This window comes from Hibiscus syriacus, unplaced genomic scaffold, assembly GCF_006381635.1.
Source record: "Hibiscus syriacus cultivar Baekdansim isolate YM2019G1 unplaced genomic scaffold, ASM638163v2 tig00111835_pilon, whole genome shotgun sequence".
In the NCBI taxonomy this organism is placed as follows: domain Eukaryota; kingdom Viridiplantae; phylum Streptophyta; class Magnoliopsida; order Malvales; family Malvaceae; genus Hibiscus; species Hibiscus syriacus.
Genome location: NW_024063193.1, coordinates 244,293 through 269,747, shown reverse-complemented (window position 1 = coordinate 269,747; position 25,455 = coordinate 244,293). Strand labels below are relative to the sequence as shown.

Here is a 25,455-nt window from a genome sequence, read left to right as displayed (position 1 = left end):
TGTTATCCACTCTTATGGGGTGTTTCATATGCCAGCATTTTGAAAGGCTTGACTGACCTTCTGGAAATCTTCCTGTATGGTTTCTATTTTGGTGCTCAATTTATCGTTTTCAATCTTCAAATGACGTATTTGAGCCTCAAACCTCAGCAAATCTTCTTCTCTCTAGGCGCCCCTACTGATACTCTTACCTATGAAGACTTTTGGTATTAATCTAGCAGGACCTTCGGTTACCAAACTAGGTCGATCATTTACCATAAATTGTAAGGATCCATGATCCAAAAGACTTTGGACTCGACGTTTGAAGGCAAGACAATTCTCAATAATATGTCCTTGAGCTCCGGCATGATATTCACAATAAACTTTGATGTCATACCAATTCGGATATGGAGGTTGGAACGGTTTTATGTAGTACGGGGCCACTTCTCGTGCTTCAAGTAGTTTTTTATACAACTCTTTATATGATATAGGGATAGCATCAAAATGAGAACCGCCTTTTGTCTTGGATTGAACCTAAGTTTTAGACGTCGGGAGCAGACTAAACTTCGTCTTTTTCAGATTATATGATTTCTTCTCATCTCTGGGAGCTTTTACAGTTGTCACCATTTCCTGAATATCTCCAGACAACTTGTGAATACAAATAATGATTGTCTGCAACTTCTCAAATTGGTTAGGATCAGAAGTCTCATGCATATCTGAAATTGCAGGATTATCTTCATTAAGCTTTCTCTCTTTCTGTGCAGGAATCTCTTCTCCTTTAGCCAAAAGAGATATTCTATCCATCATCTTGGACATCTACTCTCTTATTTCTCGTATATCCTCTTACTCCTTAATGGACACATGATCTTTAGGTGCATAACTCTCCTCTATCTTCGGAGTTCCCTCAGGATGCCATTCCATAGCTGCGTCATATTTTGTTTGATCATAAAACTTTTTGTCCATTTATGATTTCTTTCCAATTTGATGAACAGTCTTTCAAGTTAACACCTTTTGGTTATGCTATGATCATGCAATGCAAACGAAAGAAATCAATATAAACAAGTTAGAGAAAAACAAAATGTATGAAAAATAAAAATGGGAAGGAAAAAAATAAATTGGTTAGTACCAAGAAAGATTCTATCTATCAAGGTATATAATATATCCTAACCTCATGCTTTTTAGTTCCATGCTTTGTTTGGAAAAATTAACCTAACTACATGATTACTAGTTCGCATGCATTTATTAAGAGAGAAAAATAATAAATTAAAAGCTAAAGCTTATTTCTCCTTTGTGTACACTTACGGACAGAGGTTCAGTACTGTCTTAGATCAGTAGAATTTCTAGGGTTTATTATATGCAGGGTTTTGGTTCTAAGGGTAAAGGTACTCGAACTGTCCTTGTTGATGCCCCCTTGGACTGCCAACCCTCAATCCTAGTCCATCACAGACTTAAGCGGACCGAGTTCAATTCGAGGGGACACATTTCTTTATGCCTGACACGGAGAATAAATTCTCACGAAGACATAGAGCATATAAACCCCGAAAGCTACTTGCTAGGTCTGACACGGAGAATAAATTCTCACGAAGACGTCGCTTTCACTCCCACTTAAAAGGGACAAATCTCAGTTATAGAGATTATGCTTATGCAATGTAAGTATTGTGTGTGAGGAGAAATATTCAGACTTCTAACAAATAATTAAATAAAAAAGAAATTTAACACCTTTAAATAAAATAAAAACAATCATAAAGAAGAATATATAAAATATTACAAAAATAATAAGTATATGTATAAAAAATTTGAAAGGAAAGAATTATAAATTAAATATATGAATTTTTAATTTCTAGAGACAATTTATAATTAATTTCAAAGCTTGACAGGTCCCCAGCGGAGTCGCCAAGCTGTCGTAACCGGTTTTCGCCCGGACACGAATTTTTTACTTGGCGGGAAAAATAATATGGATAAAAAATGATTTTTGATTCAAAAATATTTTGGGAGTCGCCATCGGCCTTTTGGGTCAGATAGGCCGAATACCTAAAAAATATCATTTAAAAGAGTTTTTAAAAAAAAATCAATTAAAAGATAAACTGATCTGCTTTTTAACTAAAGATTCGTTCTTTTTAATAATAAAAAGGGATTCGTGGTCGGTTACGTTTGGGGAAGGATTAGCACCCCCACAATGCCCAAAATTGGTACTTATTAATTATAAATTGTCTCTATTATTAAAATTCAAAAATATATTTAATTCATAATCCTGTTATCTTAAATTTATAATTTTAAGAAAATATATTATATTTTTAAATAAGATATTTATTTATTTAGAAATATCAGAAAAGGGCTTCTAGGTGCTTTAAGACAACTCATTTCTTCATATTAAAGAAAATATTAATAAAACATTTATATAAAAATAGATTAGTATATATAATTTATAAAAATAAAATATTTATTTAAAATATCAGAAAATGGACATCTAGTTGCTTTAAGACTGCTCTTTCTTAATATTGAAAAATAAAGATATATTAAATATGATAAAAGTAATTTATAAAATTAAATTTATAAATAGAATTTTAATAGAAAACAAACAAATAGATTAAATAAATAAATATTATATATACATATTTATATGACTTAAGATAATAATAATAATAATGAAAATAATAATTTAAACATATATAATAATAAAATAATAATAATCAAAATGAAAGAAATTAAAAGCAATAAATTAAAAAGTATAAACATGTAAAATTAAAACATAAATAAATTTAGAACTATATATTTAAAAGCAATAAAACTTTATAATAAATGAAAATATTTAAAATTAGTGACTAAATTATAATCTAATAAAATTAAATACCTAATTAGTAATTAATTATTTAAAATTATAGGGGCTAAAATAAATAGAATTAAAATAACAGGATTATAATATAAAATATTAAAACTTACAGATTTAATTCGAAATATTATATAACATAATGATTAAAGTGTAATTAACCCTTAAATACTATTCGGTGATCAAAATAAAATTTAACAAAGTTAATGGGGTTAAATCTGTTATTTATCATAAATATATATTTATCGATTAATGACCATAATAAGATAAAATTCGAAGACAAAATTAATATGCTCAGAAATGTAATTCCAGTGACTAAAACGTAAAATTACAAAATATAGAGGGACTGCGGGAAGGGTTTGGCCAGTAATGAAATTACGTACATACCCCTCATCAAAACGATCAAAACGGCGTCATTTTGATGAGGGTATAAAAACCCCTATAACCGGCCCCCTAAAGGGCCATAATTTCCATTTCCATTTTAGGTTCTCTCTCTTTAGATAGAACTCTCTCATCTCTCTCTAAACTCTCTCAATAGAGAGAGCCGACCGCCAACAATCACCGTTAATAGCCACCGCCAGCCACCGTTCATGGTGGCCGGAACTTGGAAAATAGCCTAAATCGAAGCCTTATTTCCCCTTAAGCCTAAATATAGCATGTTTTCCTCTTAAAACCCTTTCAATAGTCATAAATCTAAACAAAACAGAAGGTTCTACCTTCGATTAAACAACGGTTGGACGACATTTGGCTTCCGACGACGCTTGGTAAGTCTCTTCACTCTTCTCTTGGTTGTTTTTCGTTGCTCTATGTCCTTGGTGTTGCTGTGGTTTTTCGTTTCTCTTGTGTGTGTTTGCTGCTCGTGTTCTTTGCTCTGTCCGTTGCTCCCTTGGTTCTTGGTTGATGTTCGTATCTCTCTCTGTCGCCCTTTTTTTCTGTTTGCAGTTTCAGTGGCTTTATAGCCACCACGATACTGCTCTTGGACTGGTTTAAACGGATGGCCCTCGGTGAGTCACCATAGCTATGCTGGTGACTCACCGTAGGGATGGTGATGTGGATGGTGACACAACATTTCTGGAAGTTTCCTTGAGGCGGCGTCGTGGCATCAAGGCGTCGGCAGCATCTGGTTGGGTCACCTGGCAGAGGCCACTGGGATAAGGTTGAGAAACCCTATCTAAAACCCCAAATTGGTTTAGGGTTTCTATTTGGGTTTGGGCCGGTTGGGTCATTGTTGGGCCATCCGGGATTATTGGGCCTCTGATGTAATTTGTAATATATATATTTATTTAGCAATAAATAATAATAATATTAATATATTATATTATATTAATAATAATTATAATTATAATTATGAAAATATTAATGTCTACACTCTTCATCTCTTCTCTAATGCTTGCTTCAAATAATCGTCAGAGACCTCTAAAGAAAATTTCTCCTACACATAAAATAAGTGTTAAAAGAAAGTATAAATTACTATTGAATTGTTATAGATTATCTATTATAATAATATTATTACCTTAACAAAATCCAAAGCCTGATTTTTGTTAGTATTAGGCATTTCACACCATGACTCATAATTGATCAGTAAAAGATTAGCATTACGTCCAACTATGCACAAGTAACTGGTAGAAGGTGGGCTTCTGGGCCAATAGGTTGACCGACATCGTTTCTTGAAACTTTGACACGGTGCCCAGGAAGAAGTTGTTATAATTCCTTCAACGTTGTACGTCCTCTAGTCTTGTGTATTCTAGCATTTTCAACTATATAAAAAATTATTAATTGTAAGTTTTCAAAATGAACAAACAATTAAATCAAGTGTCGAACATTACCTTGAATTTCTATAGCTTCTTCAACAGTAATAGGAACTTCCGAAGAGTAAAAGCATTCGATTCCTTATTATTTGTTTGTTCATACTCTTGAGAAGGTTGAAAATCCACAAATCACTTATTTTTCTCCTTGGCATGATATCTGTAATAAACAAACAACATTTTTAGTAAGAAAACAGTTTAATTAATGAATATATTGAATGACAACATTGTTAGAGTATGCCCAAAGACCAATCATATGATGATTGTAATAATACTTTTATTTACCGATTTTATTGAATAAAGGCATTGCCGCTATTATTTTCATTTATATATTTATATGTGTTTAACATAAACTGGAAGATAATAAAGTTCATATAATGACATAATTGTTATTATTAAAAGATCCCTAGTTAAGTATTATTATGGGCATGGATAATAATAATACGCTTAAGACTAACATGTTAATGATTGATGACAATGAGTTGTCATTGACATAGAGATGTCAGAATTGATACATGATTATATTATTAGAGAACAATTTATTGGATTGACCGACCATGAGCATATGTCTTGGATTATTATGTGACAGTCATAACATTGCTCATGGTGATGACTATATGTATAATCCTCAGACTTGAGATCAATATTATCCCAACATATAATGTTGTATGTTTTGATGCAGCTAAACAAGCTCCGTAATTGGTTGCTCTATAAAGACTGTTATTGAATATATCTCAATATATGTAGTGGGTGTGTATGATTAAGATAGGATTTGTCCTTCCTACATAATAAGAAATATATCATAAGCCACTTGATTGAGTAAGACTATAAACGCATGGCCATGCTCGAATAAGTTGATATGAGATATCATAAAATATTCGTTAATTAAAGTCTACTCTAGATATCAAGAAACAATAGATGGGCTATACAAGTGTGACTATTCCAAGACTTGTGCCTATTCTAGATATAAAGGACATAAGGATGTAATACATAAAAGAGTAATCACCAAGATGATATGTCGAATCATATTTTCTTGTAACTTAGGTGACAATGATATATTGCTAGATGTCACTCATTGTATGTAATATTAGAATTGTTCTAATAATTACTGCTAACGTTACAAGAACCTACAAGGTCACACCCTAGGATTAAAATGAGCAAAGATGTACAATTTGGTGTATGTTACTAAAATATATATATAGAGTTAATTAAATATATGTTTTAATAATCCTAAATATTTAATTTCAATTAATTAAATATAGATTTAATTAATTTGAAATAATAAAATCCCTAATATGATTAGGGTAACATGGATATAAGAGGATTATTAAATTCCAATTAATTAAATATAGATTTAATTAATTTGAAATAATAAAACCCTAATATGATTAGGGTAGCTTGGCTATAAAAGGGTGTGTTAGGTCTAGCAGCCGTTTTTACACAACACACACTCAAATCCTTCAGCCGTTTTCTCTCAAAAGAGTTTTGGGGAAAACAAAGATTGCTCTCAATCGGGTGAACTGAGTAGAGGCCGAGACGTGATTTCGTGGAGGCTTAAGATTCGAACCGATCTACACAACCATTATTCACTGTTGTCCTTGTTGTTTTTCAAGGAACCCACTATAATTATTCACATCTCTTCCTCCCGATTTCAGTTTTTCATACTTGGATCGCTGGTGAGACCGTCGAGTTTTGTTTCCGCTGTGCCAGGGGGTGCGTCGACGATCCCAACAAACATGTTAAAAGTTATAATATTATAAATTAATAAATTAAGATATAAAATCTTACGATATTTTTATGTCATATTAGTTGTCATAAATATCTTCATCAACGTCCTCCCGAACCCATTGAAATTGTGTTGTATTACTGATTGTTTCATCTAAATTTTGTGCTATAAAAGGTAAAGATTCTGGTCTTGTTTCAATATCATCTCTACTTCCATCCTCAATGTCCATCAAGTCTCTGGGGGTATTACAGAGCACAACATACCAACCGTCATCCATTGGATCGTGACAATAAAAAATTTGTTTCACTTGAGAAGAAAATACATATGGCACATCTATCAATCGTTGACCAGTGTGAATTAATCGAGAGAAATTCACCATTGTAAAATCAAATTTATCTCTTTTTATGACTCGAGTAGTGTTTACATCAACCCAATCACACCAAAACAGCACAACCTTTCGTTCTCCATAATAATCTAACTCAATAATGTTTGTAAGAATTCCATAATAATCTACATCTCCCTCCAAAGGATGATTGTCCTTGACACTAGCATAACTTATAGTTGAAGAAGTAACTACTACTCCACAATTTTTTGTCCTCCTTAATCTTTCACGAGATTTCATGTGGAACATAAACTCATTAATGAGGAAGACATTATATCTTTTAACAATTCTATTCGGACCTTGAGAAAGCCATTTAATATCTTCATTAACTTCTCTACCACTCGAAACATATTACACATGAATTAATAATTAATTTGCATTGATGTTGATATGAAAAAAAAGAATTATATATTATTTATATCTATGTGGAATCATTTAGCTGCTTACCATCTGGCCATGTAGTTTATGTGAATAACTTATGTATCTATCACTGATGTAATCTTCGGGAGCGTGCAAGAGATCTCAAGACTTCTTTGAACTCACAATAAAGTATATTATGTCATTAAAGAATGAGAAATATAAAAGATTACGAAATTTCATTAGTAGTGAGTCTGAAAAACTTACGTGCGAAAGGGATCTATTGAATCGTGATGGAAAATAACATATCGATGTTCTTGTACCCAAGCTGTTGTTAGAGTATACCCAAAGACCAATCATATGATGATTGTAATAATACATTTATTTATCGATTTTATTGAATAAAGGCATTTCCAATATTATTTTCAGTTATATGTCTGTGTTTAACAAAAACTGAAAGATAATAAAATCCATGTAATAACATTATTAAAATATCTATAGTCAAGTATTATTATGGGCATGAATAATAATAATACGCTTAAGACTAACATGTTATTGGTTGATGAAAATGAGTTTTCATTGACATAGAGATGTCAGAATTGATACATGATTATATTATTAGAGAACAATTTATTGGATTGATCGACCATGAGCATATGTCTTGGATTATTATGTGACAGTCATAACATTGCTCATGGTGATGACTATATGTATAATCCTCATACTTGAGATCAATGTCATCCCAACATATATTGTTGTATGTTTTGATACATTTAAACATGCTCCGTAACTGGTTGCACTATAAAGACTGTTATTGAATATATCTCGATATATGTAGTGGGGTGTATATGGTTAAGATAGGATTTGTCCTTCCTACATAATAGGAAATATATCACAGGCCACTTGATTGAGTAAGACTAGAAATTCATGGCCATGCTCGAATAAGTTGATATGAGATATCATAAACTATTCCTTTATGGTCTACTCTAGATATCAAGAAACAATAGATGGGCTATACAAGTGTGACTATTCTAAGACTTGTGTCTATTCTAGATATAAAGGACAAAAGAATGTAATACATAAAAGAGTTAATCACGAAGATGATATGTCGAATCATAATTTCTTGTAACTTAGGTGACAATGATATATTGCTAGATGTCACTCATTGTATGTAATATTAGAATTGTTCTAATAATTACTACTAACGTTACAAGAACCTACAAGGTCACACCCTAGGATTGAAATGAGCAAAGATGTACAATTTGTTGTATGTTACTAAAATATATCTAGAGTTAAGATATATATACATATGATTTTAATTATCCTGAATATAGTAAGTAAGCATTAAAATAATGTAATTTAGATTACAACTCTTTTAATTAATAAATAATTCAGAATAATTAAATAAAATTCTAAATAAACATTAAAGATTGTAATTTAGATTATAAGTCTTTAATGCATATTTAATTTGAATTAATTAAATAATATTTTATTTAAAAAATGGAAATAACTTTAAAAACCCTAAGATGTTAGGGTAATTGATATATTTAAATGAGGTAAGGTCTAGCTGTTGTTTTACTTCAATCGTTTTTCTCAAAACCAATTTTGGGAAAAGAAAAGTTTGCTCTCAATCGAGTAAACTAAGTAGAGGCCGAGACATGTTTACGTAGAGGCTTAAGATTCAAACCGTTCGTGATCACCACTTCTCGTTGTTGTCTTTTTTATTTTTCAAGGAAACTATTGTAAGTATTTGTATCATTTCCTCTCGATTTTTGTTTTACGTACTTAGATCGTTGGTGAGACCGTCAAGTTTTGTTTTTGATGTGCCATGGGTTGCATCGACAGTCCCAACAGACATATCATCTAAGTGTGCAATTTTAACTTTCCCGAGTGGTTCACCATAACTTCCAAGCAAATAATGTTGAGGTAAGTCATTAGTACTTAACACATCATTTCTATTTGGTCTATTCAATCTTGTTTCAACATCTTCCAAATATCTAGAGCAAAATGTCATACATTCCTCTGCCAAATACCCTTCAGTAATTGATCCTTCTGGATAACGCTTATTACGACAGTAAGACTTCAACTTGCACAAGAACCTATACAGAAAACAATATAGTATGTAAATATGTTTTATGAAAAGGTATAATCACTAGTTATTTGAAACATATAATTCAATTAATACCTCTCTATAGGCTACATCCATCGATAGAAAACTGATCCACCAACTCTTGCTTCGTGAGGAAGATGAATTAGCAGATGCACCATAATTGTGAAGAATGAAGGCATAAATATCTTCTCCAAGTTGCATAAAGTCAAGGCGGCTTGATCTTGTAGTTTATCAAGTTCTTCAACCATCATAACTTTCCCACATATAGTTTTCAATATATTAGAAAGTTCAATGATACAAGACGTCACCTTACTCGACATGCAACCGCGTACAGCTAGTGGCAGTAAATCTTGCATTAATATGTGATAATCATGTGACTTTAAAGAATAAAGTCTTCGATCTTTAACACTGACACATCGAGATATATTTGATGCATACTTATCTGAGACCTTTATATCCTTCAACACCGTGCAAAACACTTCTTTTTCTTTCTTCGAAAGAGAAAAAATAGAAGTCGGCAACAAATATTTTCCATTAGGACGTAATTGTGGATGAAGATCATGTCGACTAAGTCAAGTCGACTCTTTATATTATCTTTAGATTTTCTGTCGACATTGAGAATGGTCTCGATAATATTCTCACAAACATTCTTCTCAATAACATCAAGATTATGTCTCAAAATCTGATCCTTCCAATCAGGCAACTCGAAGAATATACTCCTCTTTTTCCACAAGTCTGCCTAATTTGGATCATCCTCTTCATCAGACTCATCATCACTCTGTTGGTCAACATCCACTTCTTCATTAACATGCTTTGCCTTTTTCTTTGATCGTCTATTCGGTGGTTGATTAATCTTTCCATAAGTAAAATTGATATGTTTCAACATGGAGAATATATCAGACCCAGTTGTTTGGACAGGAGCTTTTTGAAACTCTTCACTACCATCAAACATATTCTCTTGACTTCTAAATCTATGATTATCAGCTAACCACAAACGATGTCCCATATAAGAGAACTTATTTCCATTAAAAAACCACTTCGAACATGTTTCTGCAGCACAACAAGGACAAGCATAACGGCATTTGGTACTCCAACCAGATAAATTTACATACGTAGGAAAATCATTAATTGTCCATAATAAAGTCGCACGTAAATTGAAGTTATTATTCTTCAACACATCATATGTTTTGACACTTTCCCATAACTTTTTCAACTCTTCAATAAGTGACTACATATAAACATCAATATCATTTCCGGGACCTTTCTCGCCAGGGATTATCATGGATACGATAAAATATGATTGTTTCATGCAAATCCACGGAGGCAAATTGTATGGAACAAGTATAACATGCCAAGTACTATATGAAGTACTCATGATTTTGAAAGGATTAAACCTATCAGTTGCAAGACCGAGCCTGAAATTTCGAGGATCTCTCACAAAACTTGGAAACTTGTTGTCAAATGAATTCCAAGCTAAAGAATCCACAGGATGCCGTAATAATCCGTCATCGGTTCTTTCATCATGATGCCACCTCATAGACTCAGTAGTCTTTGAGGACATAAACAATCTTTGTAGCCTAGGTATGAGAGGAAAATATCGCAGAATCTTAACTAATTTCTTTGTTGACCGTGCTTGACCTTCATCCTCATTCTTATTTTCTACGTCCCTAGTCATCCATCGAGATTTTCCGCATACATGACAAGAATCCTAATTTTTTCGATCACCTCAATACAACATACAATCATTCAGATAACTGTGAATTTTCTAATATCCAAGACCCAAATCTTTTATCATTTTATTCATATCTTTGTATGATTGAGGGATTTTTACAAAAGGAAACATCTCTCCTAGAAACTCCAACAGCTGCGTAAAAGAGTTACATGTCCACCCTTTCAAGCATTTTAAGTGGAAAAGACGAATATAGAAATATAGCTTAGAATATTTTGATCCCTCATAGAGTTGTTCATTCATTTCAGTCAATAACTTGTAAAACTTTGCCGCTTCTCCATTTAGCTCTTCAGCATAGCCACTTCTTCCCATCTAAGTGAAATCATTAAAATCATTGTGACAATCATTTTCTGTAACAGATTGATGAAAATTGTGCATATTAAATGCATCTCGCAACATCCCTTCAATGGCATATTGTCTAACAGTTCGATGGTGAGAAGTAGCAGGATAAGTCAAATAACTTGTGGAAAAGATCTATCAGATATAAACTCTCCATGCAATATCCATTTTCTATACCCCGAACAAATCCAAACAAAACTATATGCTCATACACAACTACACGAATGTGCCAATTAATGTTAGCACACTTCTTACAAGGGCGAAGAATCATATTCTCTTGTCTTACATTCACAAAAGCTAGATTTAGAAAATTTTCGACTCCATTTCAATATTCTTCGCTTACCCCTGAGAAATTCATCCAACTCTTATCCATTTCATACTTCTTGAATTTAAATTCCAAATGTTAATTGCTAATATTATAAAGAAATCTAGATTTGAGATGTTTTAAGAAGCAAAAATAAAGGAAAATTAGTAGGGATAAGTACAGAAGAGTTTAATAGCATTGTTGGGTGTAAACATAAGGAAATTTTACCAAATTTGTTTAAGAATCAGCTTCAAAAAGGGAAAATATGGGTAAGGTTATCGGTACTGATAGAACAGTATTGATACAATAGGCTAAAATGGGAAGAATCAGCTGAGAAAACCCTATTATGATAAATTTTGAACTCTACTCTAATTTCAAAACAAGAAATGGGGAAATGCTTCTTCTACTCAATTCTACTCTCTCTTGCATTCAAAATCCAACAAAATGCTTAATTTTAACATTTACTTTTATTCAGGATGTTTCATATTTGACTCCTAGAATAATAGCAGCCTAGTTGTTTTCAATCAGCTTTAATATATGAACATTATGTTCAAAATAGGATAATAAAAAGATAAATACTAGTATGCCAAAATGACAGGTAACATGGTTCAAATAAAAGTATTCATGAATCTACCAGTAAAGCATGAAATTTAAACTTGTACCAGGTAATGAATTGGTACTGTAGTCAATGATCCAAACCGACCATTAATACGCCCAACAATTTCATGAACTTGGCTTGTAAGTTTCTAGTCTGTGGATAGTAAGTAAAATTAATAGTTACAGTCAGCAAAACACACTAATCAGGAATTTCCTACATAATTTCATTAATGATCACATTAAGAATAAAAAATGGCATGATCAAATTGAGCATGCACGATGAACCCAAGAAATATGATCAATACTATAGGCTAAAATAAGAAGACTCGGCTGAAAGAACCCCATTATGATAAATTCTCAACTCTACTCTAATTTCAAAACAAGAAATGGGGAACTGCTTCTTCTACTCAATTCCACTCTCTCTTCCATTCAAAGTCCAACTGAAATGCCCTAATTACCTTTCTTTAGGTAAGATTATTGATTTTGCATATTTCATTTCTTCTCTACATCACCTAAATTTAATATAATGTAGCTTTATCTAATTAACAACAACCATACATTTTAATTAAGACACAAGTTATGCAGAAAAATACTTAACAACAAAATAAATTAAAATTTATAAACATTAAAATTAAATATAATGTAGTTTGACATTGTTCTCTAGAATTTAGTCTAGGTTCATTCATTTTCAATTAAAAAAATATTGTTCAGTAGAATTTAGTCTTCATTGCTCCTTCGTGGGGAAAGGAAGTAAAAAACAATTTTCCTTGTTTGATGAAGCATCGTTAAGTTTTTCCTCCGTGTAAACTGTATATGGAAAAACTCTTCATCCATTTCACCAAATAAATCCCCTACCTCCGGTTCACCAAGAAGACTCCTTGCGCGTTTCAATGCTTCACTTGAAACAGATAACGGCCTTCCATGTAACATCCCAAATATCGGGTTAGTGACTAAATTGTAAAATTTTAGAGTTTAGTGACTAAAGTATATAAATTAAAAAGTTTAGGGACTTATATGGAAAATTTTGGTGTACGACTGAATAGAAAAAAAGGATTATTAGAAGGGAAAAATGGTCATTTGACCAGTAAATAAATTAAAAATTGGTATTGATTATGTTATATACACGTGGAGATGCAAAGGGCAAGGAAAATATCCAGAACTATCTCCATCATTCTTCCTCCTTCAACCGTGAAACCCCATTTGGAAAGATGAGTTCCATGTTTGTTGATTATTTCTTAATTTTAAGTTTGGCTTATGTTCTTTAGATGATACTTAGGCTTAAGGAAAGCTTAAGTTGTCTTAAAATTAAAAGATAAAGGAGTAAGGAATGATTAAAGACAAGAGGTTTATAAGTGAAATATTGGGAGAGAGTTAGAAAGTAAAGTTTGAGACTAAATTTGACTTGTCATCAGTTAAATTAAGACATATGAAGTGTTAAAAATGAAATTAGAACATGTTGTAAAATTAGTAAGATTCTTGATGTTAAGGCATATGATGAGATTTTGAAGATAATGATGTGTTATATGGGCATAAGATGAATTGAGTAAGTGTAGTTAAGTTTAATGGCATGAAAGGAGTTCAAAATGGAAAGTTTAAGTTGGTATTGGGAAATTTTGGGGTTAAAGGAGTGATTTCTGGGCAAGGAGTATCAATATTGTTTATCTAGTACCGATACTTCATAGAGAAAAATGTTATATTTGGGGTGAGGGTATCGACCAAAAGTGGATAAGTTATTCAAGGGGTATCGATACTTGAAGGGTAGTATCGAAACCCAGGGTATCGATACCATTAAGCGGGTATCGATGCCATTTTTGATATAGAATTCCAGAATCGGGAAAGGGTATCGATACCAAGGCATGGTATCGATACCACATCAAAGGAAGTATCGGTACCATTCCTTGGGTACCGATACTACTCAAAGAGAAAATTTAAAATAGGTACTTTGTTTAGCTTAGATTATTAATGATCGATTCATAAGGTTTAGAATTCTAATATTCATATCAAATGTTCATTGGTGTAGATATCGAATATAAGCAAGTTCCAAAGCAATTGAAGAGTTAAGATCGATCGATCGAGAGATAACGAGTTATTGGAGTTGATTGGACTAAGTAAGGCTAAGGCGAGTGCATACTATAGTATAGATGTTGCTTTATGGAAATAAGACTTATGATAAGTCTATTTCCTATATTTGATTTCATGGTTCCATAATTATGAACATACATATGTTATGATCATGATAAGTACATACATAATTTACATATGTTTTATATGTTATGATATATGATCCATGTGAAATTAAGAGAACAATATATAAGCTATAAGATATGAGATAAGTGATTATATGCACATATGATATCCGTTATGAGACAGAACATATGTGATTACATGAGAAACGATAAGAATATGTGAATACATGTATATGTGGTGAATTAGTTAACTATATGAAACATATAAATGTACAAGCCCATGTAATATGAGATGAGAGCTGTAGGTATAGTTGGCATGCCAAAAGTCGAGGATTCTATGTGGTTCTTTGGGACATATGTAATCCTTTAGAACATATATGCAATTCTTTTTGACACATATTTGGTCCTTTAGAATATATATGTGGTCCTTCAAGAGAATTATATGTGGTCTTTTGGGACATATATGTGGTCATTCGGGACATATATGAGGTCCTTAGGGACAATTTTATATGCCCTAGTAGGAATTTATACGAGCTGTGATGACATCATATGTGCACAATCTCAATGTACTCACATACCTTAGGTTCTCAGGAATGTATATGGGCACATAAAAGATATAAAAAGAATTTACTTCTTATAAGATGTTATGCTATTGTTTGTTAATGATTGATCATATATGTTATGGTTGAATAGTGATATGATGGTTATGATTGCATATGAAAAAATTGGGTTGTATGTTCATGATTTAGGAAATGCATTATCGTATTATATACCTCACTAAGTCTGTGACTTAGCGTGTGAGTGTTTCACACGTAGGTATCAAAAAGCAGGAAGATTAGAATTAGGTTTTGCAGAGACAACATACCTCCACCAGAAGATCAAATCAAAAGAAATTTACACAGTATGTATTTCGTTGTAATAAGTGTGTTGGCATGTAGACATAGTTGTGAATTACATATGCTCTGATCGATTTTGTAATATTTTGGTTATATTATGTAAATTAGTTAACTTTATTTTAATGAAAGTTTAAATCTTCATGATTTTTGTAAGAGTCAAGGTTTTGAAAAGTCAATGTGACACATCGGATTCGAATCCGGGTCGGGTACGGGTTGGGGGTGTTACATTCCACCTACAGTATGAAACTTGATAAGAGGTGGCTTGGGAACTGAATCAAACATTAAACAAAAAAATTAAAGTAAAAGAGAGAAGTGTTTACTTGGAGTAAAAGTAGATTCAGCGTCATCTTCATCGATGATAGATAATGCTTTTGCAATTGAAGATTCTTTCAACGTCACAGATTTCCCCAACCCGATTCTAAACATTGGGTATTTATCCACTCCTCTGTCATCGTTCTCAATAAGCTTCGAACATCCTGCGTACGATCTATGAAATTAGCAAGTACAAAATAAAAAATATAGCGGCGGAAAGATTCATAGATTATTACCTTGAAGTAGGAGATCAGACATGGAAGGGTATGGAGCAATAGGAGTTCCTTTCAGGTTATCATCGGGTTTCTACGGCAAGAACAGACCGAAAGCCTCCAAACTATAATTTGATTCGTCATCAGAGCAAATACGTCACGTGGACATTCCGGCGATAATGTTCAACTCTTAATTTAGCAACCTAGAAAAATCAATTCAAGGATAAAGAAAGACCAAAAAACAGAGGGCGTCACCGCCAAAAAAGACTTATCACTGCATGCGATAATGTAGCTGCCTGTGTAATATGTAAAATCATGTTTTTACATAAGAGGGTAACATTATTTCACTACCTCCAGAAACAGTTTTGGATCTTCTGCTATTGTTTCCAAATATCAACAATTCAAGCTACTGTTAACAAACAAATGTTATATATTAGTTAAAAGTAGTAAGCTCATTATCATTGTTAATTAGTCACATAAACAGAGATGTGGCGTCGAAAGAAAAACAACATGGTGTGGTGCCTACCACCGAAAGTAGCCAAGGTAAGATCACACTGTTAGCATTAGGAAAATTTGAAGCCCTCAATTCAAATACACTTACAGACTTTTGAATCAAAATAAATTAAACAAATCATGAACTCAAAAATCAAGACCAATCTTCAATGGAACACTAACAACATGGTTTTCGAAACATATGAAATTATGTGAAAAATTATGAGTTCCGAGTTTCCGTGATAAAATCTCAAAGATTAACAAAGAGAATGATATGTTAAGTATAAACAAATGAAGAAGACATGTTATAAGATTAACTCACAACTTTTTCTTCAAGACCATACCTTAGCTTCATTATGATAATGTCTGCAATCAAAGATCTCGATGTGACATGTGAGCACCTAATCAAAGCAAAATATCTCTCAAATGATCAAATATAAGAAATGAAATGAATCCAAAACCGGACCATGAACAACTGAAAAGCAAAGAAATTGAGAGATACCCAGAGTTCTCTGATCCAATTGCCATCAAATTAGCACTTTGATTTCCAAATTCCAATCCCTTTTCTATCATCCACCTCCCACCTTCAATCTCAACTCCCAAAAGATAAAAAGATGCAGCAATTGAGATATTATCAGTGCATTTGATCATTAAGTAGCCACTACAATTAGAAAATATCGTCCTTGAGGGAAATTCTTGAAATGCGTAATCATTACTGCCACAATCATAACCCACACATTTCATAAACCTAAATCAATAATCAATTTGATATTTACAATTCAAAAAAGAGAGTCCAATGGTAATTTGGTGCGAAAGAAAAGTAATAATAGAAGATGAAAGACTAAGAGATAAATCTTACATGTAGTGTCTGTTGTAAGAATAAGAAGAAGAATTGGAGGTATCAATGATCAAATTATGGTTTTGTTCATCTCTACTGGCTTCCGTGGAGAATTGAAACTCAACCCATAATTAGTACAAATTAAATAAGGAAAGTATAAAAATTATCGGCCACCGATTGTCAGCCGTAGAGACAAAGCTGCATCGATGAACGGTGTTTCGAGGTGGCATGGAGCCTTCACGGGTTTCACGGCCACGTGGGGTTTTGGTCTCTAAGGGAGAGGCGACCGTGTAGAGAACGAGGAGGGGAGAGCTTAAACAAAAAGGGTTTTAAATTTTTAGGGTTTTCTAAACTTTTTACGTGAAATAAAAATCAAATAAGGTTATACTTGTAATTTGTGGTGTTTTTAAAACCAAATGCCACAAACATACCAAATTATTGCGGTGTTTGTAAAAAAACGACGCTAAAGTAATACTCCGTTGCGGCTTTTTTGAAAAATGCACTGTAGATGAACCCTATTACGGCGTTTGTTAAAAGCGCCTCTAAAGTACTACTCTATTGCGACATATGTTTTGGAAAAACTCCACTATAGATGAATCCTATTGCTGGATTTGTATAAAAACGCCGCTAAAGTACTACTCTATTGTGGCGTTTGTTTGTATAAAAACGCAGCTAAAGTATTACTCTGTTGCGGCGTTTGTTGAAAAACGCCACTATAGATGAATCCTATTGCGGCATTTGTATAAAAACGCCGCTAAAGTTACCATTTTGTGGCATTTGGAATGTAAACGCTGCTATATGTTTAAAGTTAGTGTCGTTTACTCTCAAAACGCCGCAAAAAACGCCGTTGTAAAACAGTTCTATTGTAGTAATTATTTCTAATATGTAGAGATAATTACAATATCATATCAAGTCGGGGTTTTTTTTATCCTAAACCCGACTTGAAGATGGGCCTTGCCCATTATTTAAATGGTGTAACTTAAGTTTAGCCCTTCTTAAACATAAAAAAAGTGAATTTCAACCTTTTTAGCCTTTAGATAAATTGAAAATTTGTATACATGGTTTTTTTCTAATTTCATCCCCGCCCCGGACACAAGTCCTGTCACCTTACCGTATGCTTAAGAAAAATGAGCTGCATAAAAGTTGGCCTTGGGATTGAAAGTACAAATTAAAAAAAAAGTCAAAGTGGAGGGATTAAATCCATAAAAAAACACAATAATGGGGCTTTCTGTACAAATTATGTGATTAAAATCTATTAACCCAAGTTATGATTCTCTTGGTGCAGCATTTTTATTTAGGGAGTTAACTCGAAATGACTTGAGAATTACAAGGCAAGTGAAATTTAGGTTGGTGGTGCTTCGGATTCCATTGTTTTGCAATGCTAGCAATGGGCATGCCTTTCCTATTTTGTCGAGTTTTGAAAAGGAGGGGATTCAGAGAATAATGAACCAAGTAATATCCAGTTTCCCCGTAAATGATCAACAAGTTTTACTCGCCGGCCGGCTCGAAAACTAAGCCGCCTCTGTCTCCGACTGGCCTAATCTCGCATTAGTTTACGATCGGTGGTGCCAATGACCTCGAGAATCGATTGCATAAACGCCGAGGACGGGCACCATTAGTGAAACTGCATCATCATCTTTGTTTCGGAAAAGTTTGAAAGGGTCGAAATAGGATGAATTCTGTTGTAGCTTTTGTGCATAACTGCATTCTAAATTCTAAAAAGATCTCTAAACAAAACATACTTAGTATTAGAACTCCACCTATATAATATGTTTTCACCGTCAATGTAAGGAGTAATAACCCTTGTACTTCATTGCAAATATCAAATTTAATAGTCTTACTTTAATACTTTTATCTTTTATTAAGAGTATGTTTGGATATCATAATATAATTGTATGGAAATGAGATATTAGTTGGTTTAGTAAAATGAGACATTCCCTCAAGTAATATTAGTGATTCAAGTTTTAATATTGAATAAAATAAACTTAGGAAGATTGCTCATATAATAAATCTCTACAATATTTAATTCATATTAACCACTTAATAAATTAGATATTAATGGTTAAAAATATAATTAAAATTCATATATATTCTCTAAACATACACAATTAAATAAAGTATATAAATAGTCCCCGAATTTTAGAGCGATTACATTTTGGTCACTCAACTTTTGAAACCTGCAATATCGTCTTCGAACTTTTAGTTCGTTTTCATTTTGATCCCGACGTTACCTCTCGTTAATGTTTGCTGATGTGGCACTTATCACCCTCCTCCTCCTCCTCCTCCTCCTCTCACAAAATATTAAACAAACTGAATCGTAGGAAGAACCGGCAAAAGAAACCCTCATGGATCTTCACTCCATTACCTCCTCAACGCTTATTCTCTATCTCATTGTCTCATCAGTTAACTCAAAAGGCTAAGCTCGACGAAATCTTGAGCTTTCATGTTTGTTTGAACCTGGCCCCTGTGTTCGGCTATAATTCGGCTGACAAAGCGATTGACTTTAGGTACGAGGTTGGAGCATCCGACTCTGATTGAGGGTCAAAATTTGCTAGCCAAGGAAGATGGTCGGACCAATTAAATGTGCCCAGTAAATGGTAGCCTTCATCGACAAGAGCTCGGAGTTGTTCAACTTCATCATTGATGGTATCCAACTTATATTTTTGTCCGAATATCGAAACCATCATGTTGTTTAAAGAAGCTTGTTTGAGCACTTGGCGTACTCTGAAGCTTTTGTTATTGCGAGCGAATAAAATGAGCATTTCAGAGGCAATAAAGCGTCTCTGCTCCTCTGCACCTTTTATTTGCTTAGGGCAGAAAAGGTGGGTTGCGGCGATTCTTCTCAGGGTTCGCTAGTAAACTCCGTAAGGAGCGAACCCGATTGCTCTATCAAACATCGAGCTATAAGCCGACTCTTTCACCGGACGTTCAACAAATACAGAACTGTAAAGAATCTCGCGTGCTACATCCAAATTGCAGGTGACGATAACTCGAGTATCACCTAGGCCAAAAGCCATGAGCCTCTTGGCTTCCCATGTCTCTGCAGCGGATGCGATCAGGTGATGAGCGAGGAAGCTAGCCATAATTAAGGTTCATGTTGCTGCTTCTTCCCACGCAGAAAACGTGAAAGTGAAAGAAACCCAGAAAAAGAGAGTTGAGTGTAACCTTTTGAGTTAACTGATGAGACAATGAGATAGAGAATAAGCGTTGAGGAGGTAATGGAGTGAAGATCCATGAGGGTTTCTTTTTATGCTGCTCCTTCCTACGATTCAGTTTGTTTAATATTTTGTGTGAGGAGGAGGAGGACCTGTCATTTCAAAAAGTTAATGGTGTTAAGTGTTACTCCAGCAAAATTTAATGGAGGTAAAGTTTAGATCAAAATGAAAACGAACTAAAAGTTTGATAATTATTTTGTAAGTTTTAAAAGTTGGATGACCAAAGTGTAAGCGTCCTAAAAATTTAAAGATTATTTGTATATTTTACCCTTAAATAAATTTTAAAATAAAAGTTTATGTTAAAAAATAAAAACAACTTTTTAATACAATAAATTTATTATAAATAAAAAATATGATATACTATAATCGAAATTATTAAATCTTAAAATTGATATTATTAGATTACAAATTTGATGACTAATAATATTTACATTTTCAATTTAAATATTAGCACTTGTTACACATACATTATTAGTTCCCTCATAAAGGCAAGGAATATAAAATTCAATTTTTCCTTCAATTTCAATTTCAAGAACGACTCTACCCGACGGCGTCTCTTTCTCTCTCTACTTTTCTTTCAATCTTTGTTTTAGATTCTTCAATTATCCCCCGATTCTATTGAAAACCCATCGCCGATCTCTGCTGAGCCGCCGATTTATCTTTCCGATCTTAAACGTTGCATCGGAGAGAACTCCGGAGAGGAACGGCGAAGCAAAATTGGCGGTTATTTGTCAGGGTAGAAAGGAAAAAAAAGAATGTCGGCCGAACAGAAAGAACAGGAACCTAACCCTAGCCCTAATGGCAACGATAACGATCATTTGAACTCTGAAAGTGAACAGGAAGAAAGAGAAGAAGAACGAGAACAAGAACAGGCTCCACGTCAGTCGTCGACAAGAACACCTTTCACTAATCTCAGTCAGGTTGATGCTGACATGGCTCTTGCTCGAACCCTACAAGAACAGGTAAAATTTTCAGTTTTTTTGTTTTTTGTAGTTCGAAAATTGTTCTTTTTTGTATGCTTATTTGTAAAATTATTTTCCTTTTTAATTGTAGGAAAGGGCGTATATGATGCTTAGGATGAATAATGATGGGAGTGATTATGGGAGTTGGGAGACTGGAAGCTATTTACATGATGAAGATGATGATTTTGAGGATCCCAATGATCATGACATTAATGATGATGAAGATGACGGTGGGAAGGAGGACGAGGAAGAGGATGAAGGGGAATATGATGGCACTGATGCCGACGATGATGGGGATGCATTTGACGTGCATGCTGACGCTAGTGCAGAACTCGACCCAGCTGCTTTTTCGAGTGATGAGGCTTATGCTAGAGCGCTTCAGGATGCCGAAGAAAGAGATATGGCTGCTAGATTGTTGGCCTTAGCTGGGATAAATGATAGTGAGTGTTTACTACTATGTGATACTTGTTAGTCGCTTTGAGTTTATGCCAATGTTAGCATTTACTGAAGTTTTACCAATTTGCAGGAGGAATTTTTACCTTAGAGGATCATGGAGGTAACTCTCAGGTGAGAATTATTGTAAATATGAGTTATAAGCTTTAATTTCCATGCTTATGTTGGAATCTCTATGTTCCAATCAGATAAATTGTTTGCATTCATAGGGTATAAATGTTTCGATTGAGTGCCCTTGATGTTGATTTCTTTGCTTGTATACCGCTTTGGCTGACTTCTTATCTTGGAACTTTGATTGGCAGTTTTCACTTTTAATATGAATGGTTTAAGTTTATCTGAATTTTGCTCTCCATTTAGAATATTATGGGTCTAGGTTTTTCTTTCTGGACACATTTTTTTCGGAGTATGTTAATCAGGAATATGTTAATAGTTTTTCTTTTGAATCTGATCATGGAACTTTTTGTTTGTATTTAGCTCATAACTTCAGATGTGCTTGTAAATACTTAGATGACCATCTATTGTTATTTTTCATTCATTCCTACATGCATGTGTTGCGACAATTGATCAAGGAATGTGGCCGAGAGAGAGGGGGGTTTGGGAATTGGCAATTAAAAATTTGGTGGAAGTGTTGCAAGAATTGGAAAATATACACAGGTATTTAGTGAAATCATAACACTTGAAAAACATTTTTGACAATATTTTACTTAAGAAAATTATTTTAAATCTGATTTTGATATTTTAATTTTTTAATATAAGTTTGTAAATTTTACAATATATAAGAGTTTAATAATACTTGTTATATCAAAATCAAATATAAAGTTAGCAGCATGCAACTATGCAAGGTTGACAGTTGACACTGCAATAATATGTTAGGAAGCATTTGGGATTCTCACTTCCTTGGTTCCAAAGACATTCTTGGAAAATTTTGGATCCATAGTAATGTGTTTAGTTGTAGTTAACGGAATGGTTGTCTATCCATGCATGGTAAGCTTAGATTTCTCATAAGAGATTTTACTGGAATGGTTCTGGAGCTAAAACCTTAGCAAGTTTTTTCAATCTGATGCCTGAGATGGATACATTTCAGTGTCATCATTGAATCACAATGGCCATTTAATTATCTTCTTTTATTAGGTAAAAATGCACATTGGTAATATTAGCACTTGATTTGCTCTACTTGGCCAATTCATATCTTCAGCTATGAAAATGTATATTTACTGATTTGGTTGTCACATTTACATTTGTAATAAGAAAGGGTTCCACAAATGACTATACCCTCTATTTTCTGTCTGAGGCAGAGGTCTCTCCCTCCATACTCCTGGTTGATAATATTTTGTCTGGTTCTGTTTTAGGGTTCTACATGTAATGGTTAATTCTTTTACATTTAGGACTATCATATTGGGAATGAAGGGTGATATATTGAAAGAAACAGTCTGCAACTCTGCATAGAGTATTTGTAACGGTCAACCTTTGTTTGTAATAACAGTGCCGGAAGTAATAACTTGTTTGAAAGGTAAGGATCATATTGTGAATGGTTCAGAAATTGAGGTTGTTGCATGCTATAGTTTGTTAACGTTATTCTCTTAGAACCCCACTGTTAGATTATATATTTATTTGTTGTCCATAGTCATTGTAATTTATTGAGTTGATTGGAGAAGAGAAGCCATTCCTTATTTACACTGCTTTATTGAGTTTTGACTATGAGTTGATTGGAGATTATATATTTACCTTGGGATTTGGCCTCTGTATAGAATGAGATTTGTTGATGCAACGATGAGGTTGTGGTTGTTTAGGACGGTTCACCTAGAGGGCCGAAAGCCTTACAGTGGTTTTCGAGATTCAGCTTGGGGTAGGCATGACGAGGAATAAAATTGGAGGAGCCCTACAAGTCCCTCCTTTCCTTGTGAGGGTGCTTTATCTAGATGTGATGTGGGTCCCCAATATGATGGCATACAATGTGTAGGGTGACTATAGAGGTACGGGGATGTGATAGGACCGTTGATGGATTTGATGATATATAACATACCGAATGTACATGGTTACTTATGAATATACTTTCCCTTTAGTTACACTTCAGACATGATCTTCGATAACCAAACTCTCTGATTATATGACATAAGGGAGTCACATGGAAAGAAAAATGGAGACAAAAGTCAGGTAACAGACAGGCAAACCACCTTGAACTGACAACCTTACTAGTGTAGATCCTTGATTGGTAGCTTAAAATTCTTTCCAACCGGTAACCATTCTCGATTCAAGTACAGTTGGAACATCCTAATCTTGCTTTGGAAAATATAGCCAGGGCCGAGGATCATTATGTTTCAACTGTACTTGAAATTGAGCTGAGAGACCATGAAGCTACCAATCAAGGATCTATGTTGCTGATTACAGAAAGAAAGCTTAACCACTGTATGACTCTCGGTACTCCGGGTAAATTGTCCTAGATCGCCACAACCTCATCCCTGCATCAACAAGATTTTTCATTCTCCTTCATTCTTTCCCTTTTTAGGAGTGTCGGAGCTTATCATTTCACTTAATTCAAATCTGATTCTTTTTGGTGACGTACAATTGCAGGATACATGGGAAGAAGTTGATACCGATGAGCTTTCGTACGAGGTAAACTGGGTTGTAAATTCTACTGCATTATACTTTCTTTTTAAACACTCTTACTAAGAATGATGCTATCATCCAGGAACTCCTTGCTCTTGGTGAAGTAATTGGTACTGAGAGCAGAGGGCTTTCGGCTAATTCACTTGCCTCTTTGCCTTCCATAAAGTACAAGGCAGGAAGCAGTCAGATTGGAAGCAATGAATCGTAAGTTTGAATGCATGGTTAATTTGTTATTTTCTTTTATGCCTGAATTTCATTCACTTGGTTATATTTGCATTCTTTGTTTTCAGGTGTGTCATATGCCGTGTAGACTATGAGGATGACGACTCCTTGACAGTTCTTTCTTGCAAGCATTCATATCATCCGGAGTGCATAAATAATTGGTTGAAAATAAACAAGGTATGCTTATTGGACCATCAAAAGAAAGTAGTGTCGTATTTCTTCTGGTTGATTTGAACTTCTGACCCCCCCCTCCCTCCCTCCCCCCTAAATTTCTCTCCTGTTTCTTTGTTGCGTCATATACGTGTTAGAATACGGGTTTATACGATTATAATATGTTCACAGAAGCTTTTGTGAACATATATATTGCAATGAAATGGACACCGAATAATGTTGGTTTTGTTACCGCAGGTCTGTCCTGTTTGTAGTGCTGAGGTCTCAACCTCGGGTCAGAGCTAGTATTTTCAGATGATCTTCTTCAAGCCACACAAGGCACCATCGGCTTGTCATAAAACGCAGTATGTACGATTGCTTTATGGTAAAAGGACTTGTATCTATAGCATCTTCCTTCCATTCATCTATTACCTTTTGTGTTATACTCCCTTTGGAATTAGTTTACTATCGGTTTTATGTAGACTGGCCTCGAAAAATTATATTCTTTGATACGGAAGTCCGTTTAATTTCCTCATAATGTTTAGAAATGTTAGTCTCGGCCATTGAAGATTACCAATTTCTACATGCATCTATCAAACATAGATTCTTTTACTTATTTAACATTAAAAATATTTTGTTTAATAATAAATTTAATTCGGTTAAACCAATAACCAAACCCCAAATCAGTTCAAACTGTAAACAACACCAGAACACCTAAAGGAATAAAGCTTGTAACAAACATACACATCAGTAGGCTC

The 25,455-nt window shown here is 33.6% G+C and overlaps 1 long non-coding RNA gene and 1 pseudogene across 1 annotated transcript in view; both read left to right on the top strand.

Moving 5' to 3' along the window:
- Positions 1 to 18,551, top strand: part of LOC120171685 — a 34,122-nt gene extending 15,571 nt beyond the window's left edge. The window contains exon 3 of the long non-coding RNA XR_005520894.1: positions 18,374 to 18,551. This is a non-coding gene — a long non-coding RNA (uncharacterized LOC120171685). The remainder of the gene's footprint in view (positions 1 to 18,373) is intronic.
- A 2,254-nt stretch (positions 18,552 to 20,805) lies between these two features.
- LOC120171684 lies at positions 20,806 to 25,129 on the top strand (annotated as a pseudogene).
- The last annotated feature ends 326 nt before the right edge of the window (positions 25,130 to 25,455 follow it).